The 14,411-nt window shown below is 50.8% G+C and overlaps 1 protein-coding gene and 1 long non-coding RNA gene across 14 annotated transcripts in view; one reads left to right on the top strand and one right to left on the bottom strand.

The window, feature by feature from the left end:
• Positions 1–14,411, bottom strand: part of ZNF831 (zinc finger protein 831) — a 109,899-nt gene that overhangs the window by 35,294 nt on the left and 60,194 nt on the right. The window lies entirely within an intron of this gene.
• On the top strand, positions 508–5,390 carry LOC106006589. The gene is made up of 3 exons (XR_001180742.2): positions 508–842; positions 1,228–1,678; positions 4,428–5,390. It is a non-coding gene; the product is annotated as an uncharacterized LOC106006589 (long non-coding RNA).

The raw sequence follows: 14,411 nt of genomic DNA, 5'->3' as shown, positions 1-14,411 counted from the left end.
TGTCTACGTGGAGGGTACAACAATTACTTTTTCGTGTCTCTGAAGTTAAGGAAATAAACAAGCCAAAATTTTTAGAGTTTTAGCAAAGGAAAAACCTTGGAGCTCAACTTGCATTTCTTGTCCTCAATGTTTGAATTCAGGCAGGCCTCCTAACTGGGATGGAGGATGGCCACAATACCCCCCTCCCGACCCCACAGGGTCATAGTGAAAATGAGATGAGGAAAAACCCTTGGAGGAAACTCTCCAAACGCTCAGGCAGAGGGCAATGCTTGTTGCTGGAGCAGATTTCCTGTGCTCCCTGCCAGCATCCAATGTTGGGGTGAGGGCCAGTGTGAATGCACATCTTCAGAGGAAGGCAGTGCCCCTAAGCAGAGCTGGGGGTTGCCAGGGAGATGGGGTGGGGCTGGGTCACAGAGGGTTATTCTGATCCTTCAAAGGGTCTCACCTGAGACAGGGAGAGCACCTATGCAACCATGTGTCATAAAGTGCCCCCAAATAGCTCCCCAATAACAATGAAATTCACCAGCCATGGACTCATGGGACTTGTAGAGGTCTTCTCCAGACCTGGGGTGGAAATTCAGCACACAGCCTCCCATTGTCAGCCATGAAAGCCACACTGACAGAGTCCTCTATGGTTGACAAAACACCCTTCTACTCACCAACACACATAGCTTGAGCCTCTCAACAGCCCCCTGGGCAGATTCCCAGACCAGTTTCATGGGGTTTTCAGGGGTCAGGTGAAACGAATCAGTGCAGGTGAACACCTCTGAGATCTAACACCCCCATTTTGACAGATGAGGAACTGAAGCAAAGAGAAGGGATGGCCCTCGCCCAAGAATGCAGTAAGAGGAACAAATTCTTCTGACTCCCAAACCAAAATTTCTTCCCTACACCAGTCTTGTCCTAAAAAAGGCTAAGAGGAGGGTACTGGGATTATTGGCTATTAAGGTCTTTTGTACAAATCAGCTGGGTAAGGTGAGATGTCCAGCATACAAGGATACCTGTAAATATAAATGTAATAAAAACAGAACTGTGCTCTCAAATTCTAGCTGGATTTGCAACCTGTTTAACAGGGAGATTAATAAAGAGTTGGTTAGCAGGCATTAAGTAGTAGCATCAAAACAAGACATTCTCTGTGATATAATCAAGAGACTTAGAGGGGAATTAAGAAGAGAATTACCTTCTCATTATGACTGATGTATTTTAATGTTACTGTATGTATTACAGGATCACTCCTCCTCTAGGCTCACCTAGAGGTGCTGATGCCACCGTTCTGCCTCAACTTACCACTAACACCTTAGTTAGAATTACTCCTAGAGGAGTAATCCTCCTAGAGGATCACCTGTCTCCAAACCTACCCCCTCCTGAAGAGAAGGTATGATGTGGAAGTGGGAAGAGAAAGACCCAGCGAGGTTAGCTCTGAATCCTTGGTAATTCTGCATGCCAGCTGGAGGTCTGCTGAACATAATGCCAGAGATCGTCACTTCTCATTCTGTCTCATCCTCTGACTCTATCTGCCTACTGGCTTCAGCATTTCACACAGAAAATTCTAGAACAAGACTCAGATCTTCTTTTGTGGGATCTGCTAAGAAGGGGCTCTTCCAACTCAAGGTTGAGAATGGTTTCCAGAAGGTCCTTCAAAAGCAGGACAGTTTTCATTTCAGGTTTGGGATTGAAGGTATGTCTTTCTTTCTCTCTCTCAAACTCTCAAGATAAACATACGTCTATCTTTCAAATGCCCGTATTTCAACTTCTCCTTAAATGACTGTATCATCCTGCCCTCCCACTTCCTCAACTGAACCAGCCATGAGTGCACGTTCTCACCTTCCGTTGGCACAGAAATCAGAATTCAGAATGTATCGCTCCGTTCCTACAGGAATCTATTAGTGACTGCCAAGGGAAACACTTAGCATTTTAGATAAATAAGTAAATAGTAGTTAAGTGCTGTGCGCCTCCATTTCCAGCAGTTTAATGTATATGGCAAAATTTCTTTATGATCCAACGAGGAAAAGACGGATGACAGAGAAGGGCTGCCTTCGGGCCGGCCGCGTGCTGCCATCACTCCACTCGCGGTGGGGGCCCAGGTGGAGGGGCCTTCGAGGGGGGGGTCAGAAGCGTGGCGGCCCCCCCTCATTATGTTCCTGTTTATGCTAGCCTACTCTCCCTTCTCGCTCCAGCCGGCCTTGTCAGAGTCCCTCATTTGGCAGCTTAATCATATCAGCGCGCTTACCGCACTGCATCTGTAATGACTTGTTTACCAGTCTGTGCCGGCTCCCTCTGCCAGACTGGGCTCTCCCTAAGGACAAGGGCCGCGTCATGTTCTTCTATGCCTCTCTTCCTGCTCCCACACACTGCGTGGCACAGAGCAGGCCCCAGTAATTGCATGTGAACCTCAGGCTGTGTGACTCTAGTCTGTGCCACAAAGGCGTCCCCGTCCACCAAACAGTCCCTAAGCTCCTTGAGAAGAGGGCCCATGTAATCTTCCCCCTTGGCGCTCTCAAGGGGCAAAAGGGGACTCAACTCATCACATGTGTGTGCTGAACTGCATGAGCCCAGGAGTAAGGGGTAATCTGGACATCCGTGCTCTTTACCTGCCTTGTCCCCTCTTCTTTGGGGAGACCAGCTCTCCTTGACCCTTAACTGCCGTGGCAAAGGAGGCCCCTGCCAGTCCCTCCAAACAAGGTCAGGTACGCGATCCAGACCTGGCCACTCAAATCCCTAGTGACTAACTCAGGAGAGACACATGGCCCCATTCGGGCCAGCAAAATTCAGCCTGGGAACTTGGGCAAGGAGCTGGGCAGAGTGTGAACGGGCTGGGAGGTCCCAGGGGAGCTACAGCTGACAACTAAGAGGACAGAGGGGCCAAGCGATGGAGAGAAACATCGTCCTGATGGCATCACCCATACCTCTGAACCTGGCCAAGCCTGCAGCCATAGTTTTACACGAGAAGGGTTTTGCTCAGGCCAGTTTCAATGGAGTCCCTTTTCCCTACACCCAGAGCCCTTCCTGCCACCACATGCAGAGTGGAGAGCTCCACCTCCAGTGGCAACATTTCCGAATAAGACAGCCAGGGTGTCTGTTTGGGGATAATAAAAGCTTGCAGAGAGAAACATTGCTATCATATTGGCAGACGCAGTTCTGTGAGCCTTCTCATTTTATCCTGGGAGTCTGGGCTGTGGCCCCAAATCCCACACTAAACCAAAAAGGACTGAGAAATCCATCTCTCTGCCTTCTGTTTATAATGCAGAGCAAAGATGCTGCTCAGCCTCTCTCTAAAGCCCTCACATATGACTGTTTGCTCTCCTGAGCTCCCGGGCGGCCTGAGCTCTCTGGGAGGGAGCTGGGCGACACTCAGGGCTCAGCAGCCGGCAGATCGATTCATCCCTCCTGCAAACTGCTCACCGGGTCTAATGAATTGGCTAGGCACAGAGAAGGCCTGCGTGGCTCTGTGTCCTCCACAGTGACAGAGCCCTCTCAAAGCAGACTAAGACGTCGTGCCTTGACTGAGGAACAAATCTATTAATATTGGGAGAGAACATCAAACTGTACTGGTGGACCTAAAGTCTGGTCAAGAGAGACTCACTTCCCTGCGATTTAAAAGAAAAGAAAACAAGAACAAAAACAGCCTTGTGATTCCTCCAAGGTTTTTCCCTACTGGGTAAGGCCAGCCTTCCACATGGTCCATCTGGGGAGTGGTCCCAAGTGAGCTGCCGGGTGGGGCAGGAAGGCCACGCTGTCCACGGGCACCGGAGGCAGTATCTTTTAGCCATCAGAGGAACTTTTTTTAAAAGTTGGAGAAGATCAAGGAAAAGAAGATGTACTTTGAAATGCTACAGCTGGGAATGTAAACAGAGAAGCAATCTGGAGAGCTCTATCAGAAATGTGCAACCCAGCACCCAGAGACTCAGCCATCCCTCTACTTGGGTCTCCCTATAGAAAACCCCCCGCTCAGGCCAAGAAGTTTGAACAGCCGGTCCCAGGAGCAGGATGCAACAGTGAAAGGCTGGCAATGCCAGACTCCCCCTGATTAGCACGGCTCCATAACTCAGAGCCCTCCCACACAGAGAGGCTCTGTCCCTATCTGCAAGGTTGAGATAGGTCTCTGTGTATTTATTAACAGTGTGGAAAACTATGAAATGTGGTTGAGTAAAACAAGCAGCGAGTTGCACAATGAGACATACATGTGGCTGTTAAGCACACATGCACGTGGCTGTTAAGCACACACGCACGCACACGCACAGATAACCATCTGGCAGATGCACTCCAAACAGCCGTTTTATCTGAGGGGGTGCTGGGAATGGCGGGGGGAGAGGGGTGGTCAAAGCGAGCATTAGCCTTATCTACTGTACTCTGATGCGTTAAAGGAAGTATCATTCATGCTTACACACATAATTAAAAATTAATAATTCACTATTTTATACCTCTAGGTGGAGCATCAATTTTCCCAAGATCTTTTTAAACACAAATGTGCCCAGCCTGTCTCCAGGGCCTTCCAATCAGTCTCCTGGGGACCACGCCATCTGCCACAATCCCTGCTCCACTCTGCGCCCGGAGTGATCTTTTCAACGCCTCCAGTGACAGTCTCCGCGCTGCCCTCCTCCTTGTACCCAAACCCTTCAGCAGGTCTCGGTCTTCCTCAGAAGCAAGATCAATGCCCCACCCGAATGTCTGCAAAGGCCCAAAGAGTACCCGGCCTCTCCTGCATCCTCTGATGGCACCTGGGCCCCCAGGCCTTTCTCACCACCCCCTTCCTCAGCAGAAGCCTCTGGGGCGCTGTGTGGGAATCAGATATACAGAGTCTGAAGTTGCCTGGGAGGCCCCTGGCAGGCCCTGCCCACCCCTAAGGAGGCAGAGAAGGTACGGACTTCCAGGAGGGTCCGTGCAGGTCATTCCATGGCCTCGGCAGCTGACTCTGGTGAATGCAGAGTTTAAATCTATACGGTCAAGCAAGGCCTTATAAAAGTTAAGGAAACATTAGGTTAGGACAACACAAGCTGAGGGAGGTCCTTCCTTTGGTCAAGGAAAGGGTGTGGCAGCCACCAAAGTCCCAGGGAGAGGAGATTCCCAGCTTAAAGTTAAATAAAACTGCATCACACAGTGAGAGAGCCATGCCCTTGGAATCCCTCTCATCAAGGGAAAGAAGAAAGTCTCAACTGGGTGCTAATGGACCTCTAATGCCCCTCAAGACTTCACACTCTCTTGCCAGCAGAGGGGGGCCTTCCAAGGGCTCCTGGCCTTCTGCCCACAGCAGACTGCAGCGGGAATCCATTTACCATCAAACATTAGAGTGTTTTTATCCTGTGGCACTCTCTTAATGCCAGGTGATGTTGGCTTTCCATTATCCGTGTGCAGAAATAGTTTCTCTTTAAAATAAATGTATTTGCGTTTTTGGTGAATGAGTTTAAAGGATAAGATGAGCAAACATTCACACAAGTGACATGCAGACGCAACATTTCTAGAGGTGACACGTGAATTATGTGAATGCAGAGAACACTGCTGACCACCAGCTTTATCACGCCAGGGCCCCAGGCAAGCTGCTGACGCCTCCCTGGATCTCTGTTTCTCCAGTTGCAAAGGACATAAAGAGTCCCTTATCACTAGCTTGCTGGGAGAGTTTCTAAAATCTCACTGTGAAACCCAGCCCTGAACTTCATCATGTTCAGTGTTTCAAGCCATACTGGCTGCAGGAAATTGCAAAACCATAAACATGGTATAGTTCTTATGGTTCAATAAGTCCCCCTCAATTGGTAGGACTTCAGACATGTCATCCGGGCAGAGGGCCATGCTCGGCTCCCCTCAGTGTTCCAGGTTTAGTCTGTGCACCAGCACAAGTGTACGGCTGCCAATGTGCCTGACGAAACCCGAATAATTAACCTCAGCCACATCCATGTTCCCCATTCAGCTCTGCAAAACGCATTTCTAAGGAAATACATAAGCGCGCTCTTTATACCATGGAATGTTTTAATGTATCCCAGCATCAGAGTAAATAGAACAGGTCTCAATTAATGGAGCAGGTCCTTTTAACACAAAGGGTTTCAAAAATAAAAAAATAAAAACTGGTATGTCATCGACTAGAGAGAAAGGGATGTGCATATAAACATGAAAACAGGGCAAACCTAATGAGATTCTTTTTTGCAGCCCAGGGTCAATAACAGTGATATTAGGAAACTGCTAATAGGGTTGCATGCTCATGGGTTTTAAGCTCCCGGAGACCAGAAAGTCCCACTTGAAATGCAAAGAGAATTCAATAATGTTGTGTTCATCTCCACTGCGCCCCCCATTTTGAAAAGAAAAGTATTCATTTCAGAGCAGTGACCTCATCAGGAGAAACACACTGGGAACTGAGTAACCACAACAAAAGAGAATCAGTAGCTGCTTTCGCTCAGGTGGTGTCATCTACTTTATATGGATGTGTGGGTTTTTCTATTGCTTTTCTAATGGAAAAATAACCTTCCAGTGCGAGCTGTGCACACACATGTGCACACACATGCACACGCGCACACACACGTGCACCTGCACACACACACATCTGCACAAATCCTCTTCTTAGATGAGACCCCAACTTGTGAAGTAAACAATAAAGAAACCACTGTCATGAAAACGGTTGGTGGCGAACTGCCCCTTACAGCAGAAGAGACGGTCTCTGGCTGACCTACACCAGCTGGTTCACACTGGTGCGGAGCAGCTGCCAACCAGAGAACCGCCCCCAAGCGCTAAGCCAACACCAGATGAGAAACACCAGCATCCCACCGCACATTCCGACACTCTGAACTCTTGAGACGCTGCTCCCCACACCGCCTAGAAGACACAACTCCAGTATCTTAATCCCACCACAACAAGCCAGTCCCTCAAGATGCTGGAGCGGTTTGAGAGGCTTTAATGCTAAATCCAAATGGCGCGCACTGTGCAGCAAAGCAAGGACACTGGAAAGTTCCTCATTCCCCTCCTTAGAGGGAGCGTTTGTTGTTGATCTTCAAACAGCTGGGACAGACAGAATGCCTCTTTTCCTTACTTCTTTTACTCAGTGGTCCTCAAACATCTTGTGCATGAGAATTTCTGCTCAGAGCTACAAACACTGAGCACACTCTTGCAACCAAGTTACAGGATTTTTGAAGATAGCACTGCCCACAGATTGTTTCGACTGAAGTGCGGGCTTCGGCAAATGCCCCACTCAAGGTTTAGTCCCACCATTGTGTAAGAGAGGACCCCAGGTTAAGAGACATCAGAGTGAGCATCCTCAGGTTCAAAGTCACCGTATGTACCTCTCCGGGGCTTCCATCGGTATACCTGAGGTGGCATTAGACAGACAGACGATCCTTAAGGTTGAAGACAGTAGTGCCACAAAACTGAGCCCAGCAAAGGTAGGAGAACATGGAAGTTTCATTTTAGATGAAAAAGTTTCTTTTATGAAGAAAATAAAGATAAAGTTTCTTTTATGCTGCTTCGCCCCCTGCCATCCAAACCACACACCCACTGGACTCCTGTTGCTGACAATGCTCCAAAATACAACCAGAGATGAAGTCTACCAGCTGCCTGCCCCTTCCTTCATTCTCCAAGAAGCCTTGGGAGTTGGTTTTGCTCATCCTTTCAACTGGGCTGAGGTTCAGGGCAACTCCCTTCTGTTTGTTCAGTTGCTCATTCCATAAATGCTTGCTAAGAACCTGACAACGTGCTAGGCATGGGTGCATAGGCAAAGATGACCCATCAGCTCGGCAAATCGGGCCCTTATTCACCAAGATGAGTAAGCTTCCCCAGTGGCAGCCGGGAAAGGCCACTGGGGAAAGGCCACCTAAAAGGAATCCATTCACCATGGGGACCAAAACTCACACAGTAAATAGTGGGAACTCTATTAAGGACTCAGAATTTATCTTGAAATCAAAAGTTGTGAAAGTAAGCTGATAAACCAACAAAGATAAAATAAAAATAAGCCCTCACGGCAAACTGTGAGCTAATTGTTGAAATCAATGAAGGTTAATCCAGTGCTGATGGGGACAAAACCATAGAGCAGTTTTACGAGCTGTTCTTCAATCTACATTTACGCTCACAGGAAGATTAAGATGGACCTCCCCTCCCCAATATTATATGGCCTCCTCAATTCTCCCAAGGGGCTTCTCCTAACTCTCCAACATGTACCTCACTCTCTTGGAATTAGCCTCCTTGGAGTTCTCCTGTCCATTTGTCAACTAGTCAGATTCTGTCACTGAGTTTCCATCAAGGCAGTGGTCACTTCCATTAACTTCATGAAATTCTATGGCCTGAGCATGATTTATGGTTTCACTTGGCAATCAATTTATATCATGAAAATTAATCTGAAGGGCAGGAATGAAAGCTATGCTAAGAAGAGAGAGAGACACAGAGAAAGTGGTACTTTAAAGGAGTCTGAATTTATAAGCAGTCAGTTTACTGGAGAATGTTCTCATCCTCTGACAATCATCGCCTCCCCAGGCAGCCTGTGACTGGGGCGTCCCATAAAGAAAGTTTGGATTATAATGTTTTCCCTCAAATCGCTGTATGCTCTTCTTGGGATATTCAACTACTTAGTATCTTTAAAAGCATCTTTTTATGAATTCCTTTGATGAGGAACCTTGAGCTTCTGAGATTAAAACCACCTAATGCCATGCCTCTCCGGCGATCCTGAGGTGCACAGGAACGAGGAAGGCAGTGCTCCGAAACAGCAACACCCCTGACAATGGACAGTCACCATTGCTGCTAGGAATTCATTGCTACTTGTTATTTCAAGAGAGATTTCCAGCTTCCCTGGCCCTCCTGCTGGAAACATGGAAGGCAAGGACCACTGGATTCAGGTTTAAAAACAGACTCAGTTCTCAGGAAAGTCTCAAAGACTCCAATCACTCTAAAATCTTATAAATTAGGTCTTCATCCTTCCTAAGTTCTCTGGCCTTCTGCTTGCAGATGACTTCACTGCCAAGCCATCTGTCAACTGCAGTGATTAGTACCCAGCTATCAGAATAGTTTAAAGAAAAGGGAAATTAAGCATCCTTTTAAAAAATATTTCTCAGAAACATCCTCTTCCTCTCATCTTTATACACTGTTGACAGGAAGAGTCACCAACACTGAAGAAGACAAAGAATCGGTTATGACAGTTTCTTTCAGTCCCCGACACAAGTATTCATGCCTACTTATTTGAAGAGATGTTTCTGATTCTAGTTGACTTACAAGGATCAGGGCTAAAGGTTTTCCCTATCTTTTAATTGGGAAGTTCCCCCCAAAGACCATTCTCAATTTCTTTGCTGCATTTCGTCAAGTTCCCTCAAACTTACAGCCCCTCAGGTCACCCAAAATAGATGATTCTATCGTTGTCCCGCCGTGGGAAACAGGACCTCCTACCGTACACACACCCCGCAAAAACATATCCACAGCCACATGCACTCACAGGCACATCCCTGCACAGGCACGCGCACACACACACACATACACATACACGGACTCGGCGAGGCCAGCTCCCTCACTCAGAAGCCAGCACTGATCTCTCCATGCAGGACCTGCCAGGTCAAAGGATAAAAGAAAGTTGTTTGTAGATGGTGGGTGACCAAGGCCCACTGTTCGGTTCCTCTGAAGTAGCGGCACTCTGTCTTCGAACACCCAGCTCTCAGAGTGCCTGTCACTCAAATGTGAAGTACTGGTAGGGGCAAGCAGTGGCAATAAACTCCCCAGCCCCTTTGATTTCCAGGAGGTATTTATTTTAATGCACTCTACCACCCTCCGACTTGGTGTCCATCATGACCTGTCCACCCTGGGCTGGCCGGTTGGGTAAACCAGCCAGCCCTATTCCCACTCGGACACTTCAATAAGGGACAGGGAGTGATTAATACTCCACGGGCCAATGCTCAGCCCACATCCTGCAGGCTCACACCTGCTCTTAATGGACATCCTCCATGTTCTTCCTAATTACGGGGGAGGGAGCCCTTTGAAAATGGGCACCAGTGACCCAGACCTCTGGCACAATCCGCTTCTCAAATAATAAACACGAAAGCAGAGACATTTGTCACCACTTGGGCTATTGCTGGGGCATTATAATACCCCCTTGTGGGGCCACATCCCAGGGGACGTTTGAACTATGGATGGCCTCTCCTTTCTCAGCTCCACGTTCAGACTGTGTTTCTGATTTGTTTGTTTGTTTGTTTGTTTGGGTCTGTTTTTCATCCACATTCACCGTGCCCCAGTTTGCTGTGAGGCTTTGGTAGGAAAACCTGCCGTTGAGACGGGAGGTAGATAGAAGAGGGATTTCTCCCAACGTGGAAGGGTTCTCCAGGTGCCCTCCATCAGTCCACATGGGTGGGGGCAGGACCACCCCCGAGGCTGAGAGAAACTTTCAGAGGGAAGAAGGGGGTGCAAAGGACCGTGACAGGTCAGAGGCTTCCCACTTGGTGTCTCTGCTTACGTGGGGGTCCCCGGTCCACGAGCACACGGGGCACCTGTCCACATTAGGAAGAAGAGGAGAGAGAAGCCAGGGCTGACATCCCCATAGTCAGAGGGCAAGGCCAGACACACCAGTGGGAACTAAACTGCAGGCCCCGGGGGCACAATCCACACAGGCAGACCTGCAGGGCTCGCCTGCGCCCTACCCCGTCTGTCCCTGGGCTTCTCCCTAAAGAGAAGCTAATGGGTTCTCTACCCCAACACAATGGTCCTGGTGCTGAAGCTACTCCTAAACTCTTCCCCCAAATCTGGAACATGTCCTGCTGGTGGTGGGCCGGGTGACTCTTAATGACTGTGTATTGGTTTGGTTCGAACAGAACTTTCCTACCCAAACTGCGTATACTCAGTAAGAGCACAACGTGCCTCATCAAACCCTGAATGTCCACGTGTGCTGTGGCTTTTCTCACTTGGAAACGTGTTTTTAGGTCACTTCTGTTGGTTCGCAGTGGGGGGAAATCGTAAGAGTGGTACAGTGATTGAACTGTGACCCCAAAATGGTATGTCCAAATCCCAGTTTGCATCACCTGTGGCTGTGGCCTTACTTGGACAAAGAGTCTTCGCAGGTGTCATTCCATTGAGACTGGAAGTGAGAGCAGCCTGGATGTGGGGTCAGCCCTAAGTCCGATGACCAGGATGTGGGGTCAGCCCTAAGTCCGATGACCAGGATGTGGGGTCAGCCCTAAGTCCGATGACCAGGATGTGGGGTCAGCCCTAAGTCCGATGACCAGGATGTGGGGTCAGCCCTAAGTCCGATGACCAGGATGTGGGGTCAGCCCTAAGTCCGATGACCAGGATGTGGGGTCAGCCCTAAGTCCGATGACCAGGATGTGGGGTCAGCCCTAAGTCCGATGACCAGGATGTGGGGTCAGCCCTAAGTCCGATGACCAGGATGTGGGGTCAGCCCTAAGTCCGATGACCAGGATGTGGGGTCAGCCCTAAGTCCGATGACCAGGATGTGGGGTCAGCCCTAAGTCCGATGACAAGGATGTGGGGTCAGCCCTAAGTCCGATGACCAGGATGTGGGGTCAGCCCTAAGTCCGATGATAAGGATGTGGGGTCAGCCCTAAGTCCGATGACCAGGATGTGGGGTCAGCCCTAAGTCCGATGACCAGGATGTGGGGTCAGCCCTAAGTCCGATGACCAGGATGTGGGGTCAGCCCTAAGTCCGATGACCAGGATGTGGGGTCAGCCCTAAGTCCGATGACCAGGATGTGGGGTCAGCCCTAAGTCCGATGACCAGGATGTGGGGTCAGCCCTAAGTCCGATGACCAGGATGTGGGGTCAGCCCTAAGTCCGATGACCAGGATGTGGGGTCAGCCCTAAGTCCGATGACCAGGATGTGGGGTCAGCCCTAAGTCCGATGATAAGGATGTGGGGTCAGCCCTAAGTCCGATGACAAGGATGTGGGGTCAGCCCTAAGTCCGATGATAAGGATGTGGGGTCAGCCCTAAGTCCGATGACCAGGATGTGGGGTCAGCCCTAAGTCCGATGACCAGGATGTGGGGTCAGCCCTAAGTCCGATGACAAGGATGTGGGGTCAGCCCTAAGTCCGATGACAAGGATGTGGGGTCAGCCCTAAGTCCGATGACCAGGATGTGGGGTCAGCCCTAAGTCCGATGACAAGGATGTGGGGTCAGCCCTAAGTCCGATGACCAGGATGTGGGGTCAGCCCTAAGTCCGATGACCAGGATGTGGGGTCAGCCCTAAGTCCGATGACCAGGATGTGGGGTCAGCCCTAAGTCCGATGACCAGGATGTGGGGTCAGCCCTAAGTCCGATGACAAGGATGTGGGGTCAGCCCTAAGTCCGATGACAAGGATGTGGGGTCAGCCCTAAGTCCGATGACAAGGATGTGGGGTCAGCCCTAAGTCCGATGACCAGGATGTGGGGTCAGCCCTAAGTCCGATGACAAGGATGTGGGGTCAGCCCTAAGTCCGATGACCAGGATGTGGGGTCAGCCCTAAGTCCGATGACCAGGATGTGGGGTCAGCCCTAAGTCCGATGACAAGGATGTGGGGTCAGCCCTAAGTCCGATGACAAGGATGTGGGGTCAGCCCTAAGTCCGATGACCGATGTGGGGTCAGCCCTAAGTCCGATGTGGGGTGGGGTCAGCCCTAAGTCCGATGACCAGGATGTGGGGTCAGCCCTAAGTCCGATGACAAGGATGTGGGGTCAGCCCTAAGTCCGATGACCAGGATGTGGGGTCAGCCCTAAGTCCGATGACCAGGATGTGGGGTCAGCCCTAAGTCCGATGACAAGGATGTGGGGTCAGCCCTAAGTCCGATGACAAGGATGTGGGGTCAGCCCTAAGTCCGATGACCAGGATGTGGGGTCAGCCCTAAGTCCGATGACCAGGATGTGGGGTCAGCCCTAAGTCCGATGACCAGGATGTGGGGTCAGCCCTAAGTCCGATGACCAGGATGTGGGGTCAGCCCTAAGTCCGATGACCAGGATGTGGGGTCAGCCCTAAGTCCGATGACCAGGATGTGGGGTCAGCCCTAAGTCCGATGACCAGGATGTGGGGTCAGCCCTAAGTCCGATGACAAGGATGTGGGGTCAGCCCTAAGTCCGATGACAAGGATGTGGGGTCAGCCCTAAGTCCGATGACAAGGATGTGGGGTCAGCCCTAAGTCCGATGACCAGGATGTGGGGTCAGCCCTAAGTCCGATGACCAGGATGTGGGGTCAGCCCTAAGTCCGATGACAAGGATGTGGGGTCAGCCCTAAGTCCGATGACCAGGATGTGGGGTCAGCCCTAAGTCCGATGACAAGGATGTGGGGTCAGCCCTAAGTCCGATGACCAGTATGTGGGGTCAGCCCTAAGTCCGATGACAAGGATGTGGGGTCAGCCCTAAGTCCGATGACAAGGATGTGGGGTCAGCCCTAAGTCCGATGACAAGGATGTGGGGTCAGCCCTAAGTCCGATGACAAGGATGTGGGGTCAGCCCTAAGTCCGATGACAAGGATGTGGGGTCAGCCCTAAGTCCGATGACAAGGATGTGGGGTCAGCCCTAAGTCCGATGACAAGGATGTGGGGTCAGCCCTAAGTCCGATGACAAGGATGTGGGGTCAGCCCTAAGTCCACATCATCTGCTGTGGAGTCGCACGGCACCTACTGCATATAGCCGCGCGCCCGACACGCACACTGAGCCACTGGGTAGGTACAACCTTTACCAACAGCCTCGCGCTGTGCGGACACAGATCCCAGGGGGCAGCTAAATGACCTGCCATGTTATCCCCCATGTGGCTGAACGAAAGGGGACGAGCAGGTCCACCAGCCCATCGGGCTTCTCCCTGCAGCCCAGAGGATCATCTTTCTCCTCCTCAGCGCACAGCACAGCCTTCAGAATACAGGCATGGCAGCTGCCACGAGCTTCCAGCAGCAGCCTGACTTAGCCCCCTTTGAGGCGCTGGGAAGAGAGCTGCTGGGAAGGTTCTGCCACTTGGGACAAGCGACAGCGTGCCACTGGATTCTGTTGGAGGGGGCGGGGGTCACCCAAGCAAGCCCTTGGGCAGTTCCCTCGGCTGTACCCATCTGAGAAGAGTAGTCCTGAAGTTGAGAATGTGGCCCAGAAGCGAAGGAAGGACCAGCGGGGCTCTGCGGGGCCTTCGCGCCACCCCCCACCCCACCGTCTAAACCTCCGTGGTCCGAGCGATGCTCTTCCTGGCCAACCTCCAGAGCAAATACTTACCTTGATTTAAATTCTCACTGAGAAACAAAAGACAAACCCCTGTCCTTGCCTAAGGGAGAGGGTTTGGGGGATGGTGGAGAGGGGGAGCGAGGAAGAGCCATCTGCCGGCAGGGGGCACTGGAGCTACACAAAGCTGGAGGGGGAGGTGCCCCCAGCCAACTGTCCCCAGGGACCCAAACCTCAGCCATCAGACACAGCCCAGGGTCAGCCCTGGAGCCAAACAGACAATAATCAGCCACAAAAGGATGGTAATTCAGTCACAGCTGGCCAGATGGGACCCT

Source organism: Mustela putorius, unplaced genomic scaffold (genome assembly GCF_011764305.1).
Source record: "Mustela putorius furo isolate JIRA1106 unplaced genomic scaffold, ASM1176430v1.1 tig00003972_pilon_pilon_pilon, whole genome shotgun sequence".
Lineage (NCBI taxonomy): Eukaryota > Metazoa > Chordata > Mammalia > Carnivora > Mustelidae > Mustela > Mustela putorius.
This window is presented reverse-complemented; position numbering and strand designations above follow the sequence as displayed.